This window comes from Lissotriton vulgaris, chromosome 1_1 (genome assembly GCF_964263255.1).
Source record: "Lissotriton vulgaris chromosome 1_1, aLisVul1.2, whole genome shotgun sequence".
In the NCBI taxonomy this organism is placed as follows: Eukaryota; Metazoa; Chordata; class Amphibia; order Caudata; family Salamandridae; genus Lissotriton; species Lissotriton vulgaris.
The window spans coordinates 399535671-399548206 of record NC_141685.1 but is presented as its reverse complement, the minus strand read 5'-3'; the positions used below and the strand labels follow the sequence as shown (position 1 = coordinate 399548206).

The following is a 12536-nucleotide window of genomic DNA, read 5'->3' as shown; positions in this document are numbered from 1 at the left end:
TGAGTTGGCGACCTGATAGGCCGCCTGTGCTTCCCCTGTAAGCAAGGGAGCCAAAAAAAAGGCCACTTGATTAGAGGCCAACCTGCAGCCCTTGCTGCCCTCTCAAAATGTAACAAGAATGCATCCTGATCCTACCCTGGAATGTATTTTTGAAGGGAAATATAAGGAGCGGCGAGGGCACCCCAATGGCCTCTCTGTCCAGCAGTATCTGCAAGAGGTTCCTCTGGGGTCCGACGCATGACCTCTACCTGAGTTTTCATAAACGCCTTTAGGGTACCTCGGTCTGCCTGGGGGGAGTCTATTTGTTGCTCTACTGGCCATTCCAGTTTTTTGTCCTTCCACTATGTGTTGGATTAGGGCTTCCATTTTTGGGCTTTCAAATGGAGTCAGACTGCCTGCATTCTCCACCACGTGTAACCTGGGGTAGGTAAGCACGTGACTCCACACAATAGTCGAGTTCAAAATATTGGGGTTTAATTATATTGCAAAGGTTCTTGAAACAAAAGAAAAGTTCGTTCAGCCACTTGAGTCGAGCGGTGCTGGCTCCCACGACATCTTCTGCAGGGGGATATCCGTCTCCCTTGGCGTCTTGCGGGGAAAGGCTAGCCGGAGCTCCGCCGACCAAAGGAAACAAAAACAAGCGAAGAAAGCCCTCCGTTAGTGCTGAATCTTGAGGGGTATATCTGGAAAGGAAGTGGTGGGAGTCTTCTCCATGAGGCTCGGGATGTGCACGGTTAGGGAACCGTCACTGGAGAGAAGAAAATGGGGAGGAGGGATCAATTTACGCTGAACGCCTTCTTGAACGCCAGGCTTTTCTTATCAGGTTCCCTGCTCCCTCCCGCCTCCCGGCAGACCAGGCAATGACCTCCCCGGACCCAGGAGACGAGCACGTACCTGCTCTAGCCACGTTCCTCCGGGACCATGGCGGGGCGCAGCACAGGGACGTTGGTCTCCTGACTTTTCCTCAGGGATAATGACAAAAAGTTGTGATAGAGGGTGCACAGCTGGTGAGTATTTAGAAGTTGGAGTAAAAATGGTATGAAGTTTGACAGGTTGGGTGCTCTCTCAGGTGGCGTCTCCGTCCTGGTGGCGCCTAAAATATACTAGTGAGTTGTGCACGCATGAGGCTGCATATGCATCCCTGTGGGTAGAGGCACTCCTTAGGGTTCATGAAAGACTCCGCCGTTACTGAAAAGTTGTATATTGTTCTTTATTTTCATAGGTTTTTTTCATTCATGATATTGATAGCATATCAAAAAATTCAAAAAATTGGGTTGAAATCATAGTATTTTTATTTGGTGGAACTCCGATGCATTTCGGGCTAATCTAGCCCTTTCTCAAGGAGTACTGAAAGAATAAGATATAAATGACTGTAAGGTGACTGGGTTATCAAGCGAGGGGAACCGTGCGTGTTAGAAAACAAACGAGGTGCTCGTGATATGGAGAAACAAATGTCAATAGACGGGTTGTGAAATGGGCTGTGCAGAGGATAAATTAGTAGGGTTGTGATATGGGTAGTGTTTGGAGTTTTATGTGGAGGGGGGAGTGATGTGTGGCAGAGAGGCTATGGAGAGAGTGATAGGAATTAATGAGTAGTGGGTTAATTACACGCTACTTCACTTGAGACCCGAAAACACCGTGACTCCGTTTCAAGGCTTCGGCGCTCGCGCCATGAAGTAAGTTACCTCTAATACCTCGCAATTTAAGCAGGAATTAATATTTAATTAACCCACTACTCATTAATTCCTATCACTCTCTCCATAGCCTCTCTGCCGCTTACGCCGCTACAGTTTCGTAAGTACCAGGCTCACGCTACACATCACTCCCCCCTCCACACATCCACATAAAACTCCAAACACTACCCCCTCGAGCCAAGAGCTGACGAGCTTGGATCCCGCACCCACGCGCCTTGAGAGGTATCAACCTGAGAACACTTGGCAGCCTGCACAGCAAACCCCTGACCGGCCTACACTCTGCTGATGAGGAACAACAATTCCGAAACACTGGTGTCCAGAGTTGGTGCTGCAAACTTGCCTAAAAACACGAACCTTCGAATTAGCGCACTCGCTACAAAAACAGCATCTACCGTGATGCTCCTGGGGTTCACCCGCTGGTGGGTGGAGTCGGAGTGCGACCCATGACTTTCAGTTAAATGGCTCCTTCGAGCTAAGAGCTGACGAGCTCGGATCCCGCACCGGTGTCGGAGTGCGACCCATGACTTTCACTGCCGATATCACAACCCTACTAATTTATCTTCTCACAGCCCATTTCACAACCCGTCTATTGACATTTGTTTCTCCATATCACGAGCACCTCATTTGTTTTCTAACACTCACGGTTGCCCTCACTTGATAACCCAGTCACCTTACAGTCATTTATATCTTCTTCTTTCAGTACTCCTTGAGAAAGGGCTATATTAGCCAGAAATGCATCGGAGTTCCACCAAATAAAAATACTATGATTTCAACCCAATTTTTTGAATTTTTTGATATGCTATCAATATCATGAATGAAAAAAACCTATGAAAATAAAGAACAATATACAACTTTTCAGTAACCCCGGAGTCTTTCATGAACCCTAAGGAGTGCCTCTACCCACAGGGATGCATATGCAGCCTCATGCATGCACAGCTCACTAGTTTCCTCAGGGGTCCAAGGCGGCTCGATAATCGGCGTCTGCTTCTCCAGTCGGGACTCGGTAGTCACTGGACCCGTCGTGGATTCTTCCGCTTCCTGCTTCCTGGTTGGGACGCCACCTTCATTGGCAGACGGCTCCTTTTCACCGGCCGATGTCACAGGTTCCTCCAGGGGGCGTGGCTGGCGTCGCCTTGTAGAGAATCCTCAAAGGGCCAGTAGTATGCCGCGTCAGTCGGGGCATTTTCGGGCAGACACTGAGCAGCTGAGGAAGAGAAAAAGGATCCAAAGCATCAATCAAGTTGGGAGCGTCGGGACCTCCGGGAGGATCCCGACAAACTGGCAGCACGCTTTTTGGACTATGGCTCTAATTTCTTTTGTCCAGGTTAAATCACTGTTTATAATTTCCTGCTGACACCATTGTGAGATTTTAAGATCATGACCTAAACTCACACGTTGCCAGAAGCATAGTAGGGCCATGCTCGTTAAAATAACCCATGAGGTAGTTCCCACTTCAAGTCTCACTGCCTGTACCATTGATGATTTAGGCAGAGAAAAGAGATTGTTCAAACTGTTTCCCTCCTCAACATCCCACCTATATTTGCCAGTCAAATATAATATCTCTGCACCATACAAAAATTGAGGTGGCACCATGGCTGAATAAGCTTTTGGAAGCAGTCTATCAGACAGTTCCCCGTACACGCCATTGAATCTTTTGAATCCCTTCAACGAGGCTGAAGTCCTCAATTTTAGTTCATCCAAGTGGGTGTGCCAATGCAAAATTCCTTGAAACCACATCCCCAGGTATCTATATTCAGTTACTTTTTCCAACTTTTCAGTGTCCAGGTTCCAGGAGTCTTCTCCATATTAACTACAAGTTTTTTGACTTGGCAATATTCTGTGAACTTATGTAATTTTCATTGTAGACCATAATCGACTGGTCCATAATTACCAGGTCATCCGCATAGAGTAGATACAAGATAAGTTTCCCATCTAGTTTTGGGCTTACCCCTCTTGTATTACATAGAGTTTGTGGGAGATCTACTATAAAGAGGGGAAAGAGCAGGGGGGCCAAGCCGCACCCCTGTCTTAGCCCATTACCAATTTCGATTTTCCGGTATAAACTTCCCTCAGCGCCTAAGTTTACCTGGGCCCAATTTTCAGAAGGCAGGGCTTTAATCAGGCTCAGTTTGTCATTCCGAATATTATAACCTATCAGGGTCGACCACAGCTGCCCCCTGTCCTCCAGGTCAAATGCTGCGTGGAAGTCCACGAAGCAGCAAAAAAGGCTGCCTCTCTGCTCGATCGACTTCCGCGCTATTGCCCATAGAGCAAAGCAGTGGTCCACCATTGAATGACCCTCCTTAAACCCTCCCTGTTCTGGGGGCACAATCTGATTTTCTTCTACCCACACTTTCAGTAGTCCCAAGATTACTTTGGCGAATGCCTTTTCTCCTATATCCAAAAGATTTAATAGTCTATAGTTTTTAGGAGCATTTACATCGCCTTTTTTGTGGATAGGTCTAATGATTGCTCCTTTCCAGTTTTCTGGTACAATCCCTGTGTTGAGGATCCCCTGAAATGTATATGCAAAGAACCCAGCCCACCATTCTAGATTAGTTTCCAACATTATGGCCGGCAAATTATCTGGCCCAGCTGCTCGGGTTACATTTAAGCTTAAAATGATCATCCTAATGTGGCTTTTGGGTAACATACTCTCTTAGCTCTTTTCTCACACCTGGCCATACTATTGTGCTTACACTATCGCCAATTGGCCACTTCCCATAGATTTTCTCCAGGTAATCTGCCCATTTATCATCGGGGACGGAAACACACTGCAAAGACCCTGTGCTTTACCGGAGCTTTCTTGCACCAACTTCCAAAGCCTTTCACGTTCTTATCTTCAATTGCCTCTAGCAAATTTGCCCAGCATTTATCTTTGAATTTTTTATTTTTATTTCAGAATATTGCCTTATAATTTATCCTTAGCTTTTGAAGGTTAGATAAAAGTTGCACATTAAATCGACCTCTAAGTCTGCTTTCCTTGTGCCTGATACAAGCTTTCACTTTACGGCATTCAGCATCGTACCAGAGTCTATTATTAATGTTTAGTCTTTTACTACTGGCTACTCCAGAATTCCTGTATTTAAATTTTACCCATAAACATTCTACCAGTTGACTTATTGTATTTACGTACCAGGCGTTATCATCCTCATGTGGCAATGTTTCTAAAACAATTAACTGTTGAGCGCCACTTAATTTAATAATTTGCTCATCTGATATATGGGTCGTGAGCCACTTAGGTTATTCTACCTGTACTTGAAGGATTGTTCTCTCTGACTGCCCCTTTTTGCGTATAATTTAGTCAGCAGAGGATAGTGGTCGCTCCCTTCCACCTTTATTACCTCAAAGTATTTGATTAATTCGAAGCTCCAAGCATGTGCATAAACATAATCAATCGGGCACAGTTGCTGACCCACCATGAATGTACGTCTTGCGGGCCGGTCAGTTTCCAATCTACCATTTACGCATAAAAGGCCCATAGAACCCAACAATTGACCCAGGGCCATATCTTGATCCGAAATTTCTCCGCTGGGGAATATGGCAGACTCTATATTATAAGCTTTTAGTAATTCACCACTCCAGGAATCTAATCTACTGGGATCTAATCTATGGTCAAAATTCCCCAGCATTAGAAACACATTGTGTGTTTATGAATCAAATATCATATCCATATCTTTGTTAATTTACCCAGGTTCACCTTATAGTCATCATCTTTTCCCTTCTGAATGTATACATTAATAATACATATACCTTCATAACAAAGGTTTTCATTCAGAGTCAATACTCTACTCCCTAATGCCCACTTACAACTTAAATCGAGGTTTTCTATTTTCTGGCAATTTTAGTGGACACCAATGTCAATAGACCACCTGAGGGTCTACCGCAATTATTCTTCCTTGTGGCCTTCGACTGGGGGGCAAACCCCTCCATAACCATTGTTTCAGTGGCTAGGGTTTCGTCACACAGCCAGTTGCTCAGCGTAGCCTTTTCAAACTCGGCTGCCTGATTCACAAAGCTCTTTCCACTCAGGGACCTCTTTTTATCTCTTCCCTTTTGCACCGCTACGCTCCCCAGCGTGATCTTCGCTCTTCCAGTCACAATCTTCTCACTCCTGGTCTCTTCAAGCGTAAAAAACACGGCGGTTTGCGATTTTCTACTCAGGCTCCTCTTTTCTGGAACTCCCTTCCCCCTGCACTCCGCTTCATTCCATCCTATGCTCAGTTCAGAAAATCTTTGAAAACTTGGCTCTTTTCATTAGCCTACAACTAGCCCACTCGATCTGTACTGGCTTGCTCTCCCACCCCAGCGCCAAGGAACCGTAGGTGTACGTGCGCTTTATAAGTTTCATTTTTCATTTCATTTCATTTCTTGCAGACACATAATATCAGTACACTTTAGAATATTAATAAAGCTCTCTTGGGTCACTATTCTTTTTTATCCGTTTATATTCCAAGATATTATGGCCAAGCTTTGCGATGTCCTGAGCTCCTAGTCAATTTCACTCAGGCCCCCGTTTTCCTCATACTCCACAGATGCTAAGGCTCTATATCTGTTCCCGGATAATATATCTGCAACATTAACACTCCTTAATTCATTTGGGATATGGTAATTTCCAGTCCTTCCTTATTACCCCTGCAGTGATTAATCATCCTTATTTGCCGTACACCCAACCCTGCATGGTTTCTAAGGAATGACTTGCTCTGCTTATTATCCAGCATTTCTTCTCTTTTTATTAGTTTGATTCCTTCTTTTAGCAGCTCAATTTCTGCTTTTTCCAGAGTTGCTTTAACTAGTGCTGAATACAGGAGTAACTTAGTTACTTCCCATCCATTATTATTTGCTGTGAACACTACTTCTTTAAGATCCTCTGTGCTAACAAAGCGTAAATTTGCACATTTTGAAAATGAGAAAAGGAGTTGGGAACGATTTAGCGGATTTAATTTTCTTACTTTTTTCCCACCTTTTCCTGCTCTAATGGTTCCAAGAAAAGCCACAGATCCTGGTATCCTTCTTGCAGGATACCCGATGGACACCCCACTTTTGGCCCCAGCCTGTTTGTCCTATGTTCCTTATTGTTGTATCTCTTCCTTGGGCCACTACTAATAATAGGGATACTAGAGCTTGAACCTAAGCACTTCCCCACCCCTCTCACCATAGTGCCCAATATTTCTCACTCTCAATTTCCCCAGATCTAACTATAGTAACCTTTTTGGAGCCTAGAGGCACTTTCTTATCAGGAGAAGTCATTTCTGACCTTACACTCTTTCTACTATCATGACATCTTGGGCTTAGGCTATTACGTTAATAAATTCTTCCCTTTTTGATCTCGGGATGTGTTGCCTGTAATACCTCCTTTCCCCACATCTTTTTATTATCATCGGACAACACGAAACATATATGCTTAGTTCCTCCTTCTGTGGTTCAATAACCCTTACTATTTCTTCTTCCACCCCCTCCTTCTTTTCCTGGGGGTCTCCTACTGGTCTAACTAAAGTAGGCATTTGTCCTTTAATCTGTATCAGTTCCCCAATCATATTTTTAAATTGTACAGATTGTGACTTTAGGATTTCTACACACAGTTTCCACTCTGCAGAGAGGCCCACCTCCACCAGGCCAATAGAACCCCAGAATGTAGGGCAACAGCCACCACTTTGTTGCCAAGTCAAATGCTACAATGTGTTGTCTTTAGTGTAGAACCTCCTCAGGCATGCAGCATTGGAGAACACCTCAACACGTTACAAGAAATGACCAGTAGTAGAGAGTATACCTGGTATTTAGCTGCATGATGTCCTGCAAAAGATTTGTTAAACTTGCCATCCTTAGTGTGGTATTTTCCTAGACTCTTTGCTGAACTTGTGTTTTTTTGGCATTAGCACTCAAGTGCACTCTCCTCCTGCTAAGCCCCCTTGCTAATCAGCGGCAACGTGTTTGTTCTCTCTCCTTTAAACATTGTAAAATTGGCATATATCCAATTAGCACAATTAATTTACTTATAGGTCCCTAGTAAATGGTACTACCTGTACCAAGGACCTGTAAATTAAATGCTACAAATGGGCTGTAGCACCATTTGGGCCACCTTCTAAAGTAACACTATAAAAAATGTCTTGGGCCTGCCACTGCAGTCTACAGTGCAGTTTTAAACTGACATTTCAACCTGGCAGAATAACTCTTTTGCCATGCCTAAACCTTTCCTTTTAATATTTATGTCACCCCTAAATAGGCCCTAAAAGCTCATAGGGCAGAGTGCATGGTATTAAAAAATTAGATTGTGTGTTTCTCCTAATGCGATTCTCACTGTTGTAAGACCTAACTCTCCAATGGGCTAACACTGGGCTAATAAGTGATCACTTCAGTTTGGGAACAGATAGAGAAATTCTGCCTCCACTCAAATAAACTGTAACTTGAAATCCTCTTTAATGATAAAGCTGGATTTGAAGTAACACTTCCGAAAATGCAACGTTTAGAAAATTTGCCTTTTTCTGGCTTAACCATCTGTGCCTTTATGCCAGTGTCCTAAGTCATTTGGCGGTGAATGGCTCCCATGTTGTGGGTTGTGTATTCCTTCTAGACATGGGAACAAGAGACCTAGGTATGAGGGTAGAGGGCCTTCCTCACAGGATGGCCGAGAAGGAGCAGGGCCCTGCTCTGATTACACTCCAGAGAACCCTGCCTTAAGCACTCAAAAGTAACCTGACACCAGGCCTGCACTTGCCTTCGTCAACATAGACAGTTTGGAGCCAGAACCAGGGGAAGAGAAAGAAGTGATAAGAACTAATAAGAACTAGTTTTTAGGATAGGCACTTTAATTCTCCTACACACAGGCTGGCCCAGGTATAAAAGTGGCACCTTCTTCACCTCTCCTCAGAATACTCCTGGACCTGTGGAAAATTCAGAAGAAGGACTGCCCAACTGCCTGAAGAAGGAAGACTGGACCGGATTGCCTTGAATTCAGTCTACCCGGAAGTGACTTTGAGGCTTAGCTGACCTCATGTGAGAACTAGAGAGGCACAACAATACAAGCTTCTAGAGGGCTCTCTCTGCCCAGCTGACCAGCACTATCTGGACCTGCCTAATCCTTAATGCTGGGCTTTGCTGGAGTGTGTCCTGATCTCCAAGAGGTGGCCCCAGGTCCTTGACTCTTGGCTAACATCAGAGTTTACTCCTAATGAAGAAAAGGCAAAGGAACAAACATTTTGGGCTCCTTGCAACTGCGAAGTGACCTATGCATGCCAAGAATCAACCGCCAGTGACAACGTTTGTATTTTATTTATTTGAAGTTTTATACAGCGCGAACATGACCCGTTAGGGTATCAGAGCGCTTTACAAGGAAAGATATGTTACGTACATGAAGGCATGGGCAAAATACAGGGATGGGTTATTGGGAAAAGTCACTAGTGGGACAGAGCCGTGGATATATACAAGAATCAATACAGTTCCAAAATCAGCGATGACTTGAGTACAATAGGGCACAAGTAAAAGATATATACAATAAATGGTACAGATCCGAGTACAAGATGGGGGTTAGGGAAATGACAAACGTAGGACAAAGCTGTGTTAATGCAGTTCCTGAATCAGCGGGCGATTTGATTACAATAGGACGTAAAAGATATGTACAAAGATCAGGGGGCATTACAAGGAGTAAGAGTTGTTACACGTAGCAGGTCAAGCGAGAAAAAAAATCACGAAAAAGGCAGTGTGGGCACCAAGGGAGATTTATTGGAGGAAGTTGCTCATTTAGAAGGTTTTAGCTTCTTTTTTGAAGAGGGCCAGGGAAGGTATTCTTCTGATGGAGGAAGGAAGCGAGTTCCAGATTCTTGGTGCAGCTCCGGAGAATGCTCAATTGTATGTTTTTACCTTGCAGAAGCGGGGTGGCTGGAGCACACGGTCTCTGGCGGATCTGGAGTTTCTGGATCTCCCAGATAGCACAGTTTTCTGGGCGAGATATGCCGGGTAGGTCGTGTACAAGGCTTTGTGAGTGATGCAGGCCAACTTGAGTTGATTTCTGCCTTCAAGGGGAAGCCAGTTCAAGGCCTTCAGATGTGGTGAGATATGGTACAAAAAAATTGAACCAGATAAGAGTCTGGCTGCTGCATTGAGGTAAGCTTTTAGGGGGCAGTCGAAGTCTTAGGCAGTCCAGATAGTGTGGAGCAGCCACATTCGATTCTGGAGATAACTAATGCCTGCACAGCGGTTTTTAGGTCGGCAGTTCCAAGGAATGGTTTAAGTTTTCTCAAGTAGCTCAGATGGAATCTGTCAGTTTTGGCCATCTCGTTGATGTGTTCAATCATATTCAGGTTGCGGTCCAAAATAATCCCAAGAGATTTGGCAGAATGGTACGGGTGCAGTTGAGTGCTGTGATGGAGTTAGTCCATTCCAGGATGTCAGCAGATTTTTTTGGGGGGTAGATGACAAGAAACTCTGTTTTTTGGGCATTCAGTTTGAGCTGGTTGTTGGCAAGCCAATGGACAGTCAGTTTCAGAGCATCATTTAGATGGGTGATCGCAAGAGAGGAGATTATAATGCAGATCTGGGTATCGTCGGCATACTTGTGGAAGGGGATGTTGGCCGAGTGGAGAATTTCAGCTAAAGGTTCGAGGTAGAGATTGAAGAGGATAGGGGACAGACTGGAGCCTTGTGGGACACCGATGGAGATCCGGGAGAGAGCAGATAGGTTGTTGTTGGCAAGGAATCTCTGTGTGCGGTTCTGGAGGAAGGAACCAAACCACTTGATGGCAGTACCTCCTAAACGCATCTTGTGTTCGAGGCGTTCAGGGAGTTTCTCGTGGTAGACCGCGTCGAATGTTGAGGAGAGATCCAGAAGGATCAGAAGACAGGTTTTGCCTTGGTCAAGGGCTAGGAGAGCATCATCAACAATGTGAAGAATAGTAGTTTCAGTGCTGTGTCCAGGACTGTGCAAAGTTACAACGACGACTTGCTCTTTGTGTTACAACAGTGACGGTCTGAGAGGCTCGACCTGCTCTTCGCGCTGAAAGCGACCGTTCGTGATGGTTGATAGCAAGAAGCATCAGCTCTTCACGCTACAAAAGTGACCGTCCACAAAGCCCGATCTGCCTCTTGCGTTGGTAACGACCTCCTCATGGCCCCCTCCAACGCAAATGGTAGTTCATCATGCAGACTCGAGAAGGTAAACTCTTCAGCGAGATGAACCTGATCCCTCTGTCTATTGTGGTCAGCCTGAACTTGTGACTTTACCCCAGTCCAGTGCGGCCAGATTACAGTGAGTAGCACTTTTTGGCACTATTTTCACTAAAATCCTTAAAAGCTCATCTCTGGTTTTACTGATTGGTTTTTTATTATTGGTGACATTTTATTGATTCAATTTGACTTTTTTCTAAATAGAATGGGGATTTCTTATGCTGTGTTTTCACTTTGTTTGAGTGCTGCATAAATACTTTGGTATCATGCAACAATGCCTCAGTGGGAGTTAGTAGAGGTATTGCCCTCTACTGAATCCCATTGAGGCATTGTTGGATGATGCTATATTTACCCAGGTCTCAACTGGGGCAACTGGTTTCTCCTGTGGTTTGTAGTAGCATAAATATTATACACATGTTAACCCTGACTGCTTTTGTGCCAAGCTACTAGACAGATAAGCACAAGTTAATTTAGTGACTTTTGTGGTTGCCCCTGACAAGGATTGTATTTATTATTTCAGTAGGGCTTCCACCTCTCTCAACTAACAACCCAATTTCTTGCACAATGTTTCACATTTATTTCTGGCTATGAACTTGCCATTCACCCACACACTACAGTTGTCACCTACTTGTGGGAACTCTCTTGCCCCCAGACTGTAACTTGTGCTTCTCTGTCACACAGCCTCTATGTAGCCATACCACCCCAGAACGACAGCAAGTGCACATGCGTCCATGACTAGACTAGCACAGAGGCCCTACAAATGTCTACATAGATATTTCCACTAAAGGTCCCCCCCGTAGTTCTACACAATTATGCATTCTCCTTCCCCCAAAATATGTAACAATACACGCCCCTTGAGACACCTCCAGGCACATCTTTAGGATTGGGAGTCCTGAGCAGCCATTTACCTGAAGCTCAGGACAGATCCCAATCACTTTGTCCACAACCTCACCCCAGATTCAAGAACTGGGGATATATATTGATCATAAAATTGTACGCATCTTGACCTGCATGCCTACTTCTCACAGAACATACATTTTGCCATATGTGGCACCTTTAGATGTATAACATAAACATAGAACCATTTATTTTTAAACGTCAGAAATTTAAAGTGCAGAATAATGTTCTGCAAAATGTTCAAATTATGGAACATTTTCCTGCATTTAAAATTTCTCCCATTTAAAAATGAATATTTTTAGTTCTATATATGGCACTGTGTCTACTGGACATTAGAAGCAAGAGGCCTGCTGTTTCTAAATGCGAAACTTTGAAATGAGAGAAAATTAAAACGAAGAGTTAACTTAATCATTAAGGTAACATTTCACTTTAATTTTCTCCCGTTTAAGAGCATTCAGAAACATCATTTTGTTCTAATGCTCCAATGTTGAGTTAATTTAAGAGTTCAATATTCAGTTCTTGTTCAGTTCTTCACCTATGTGTCTCATCCCCAGCCTGGGTAATAAATATGACTGAGCACTAGTCATTATAAGGCCCTGCTGCCTGCATCTTGATTATAACAACGTAAATAAACACTAGTTTCCCTTAACTTTAAAAGAAAAATGTGACTCTGTGCTTATTTAAAAATTAATTCAAGGATGCGAGCTATTCTTAAGGTGTCTGGGAGCAACTGGTAGCTTGTGATCGAACTGGTTGGAAACACCTAGTCTAGATCTATCTTGACAG

General features: G+C 44.1%; 1 protein-coding gene across 1 annotated transcript in view; it reads left to right on the top strand.

Annotated features, from left to right (window-relative positions):
* LOC147747246 (uncharacterized) overlaps window positions 1–12536 on the top strand; it is an 86896-nt gene that overhangs the window by 71029 nt on the left and 3331 nt on the right. The gene's annotated exons all lie outside the window — the stretch shown is intronic.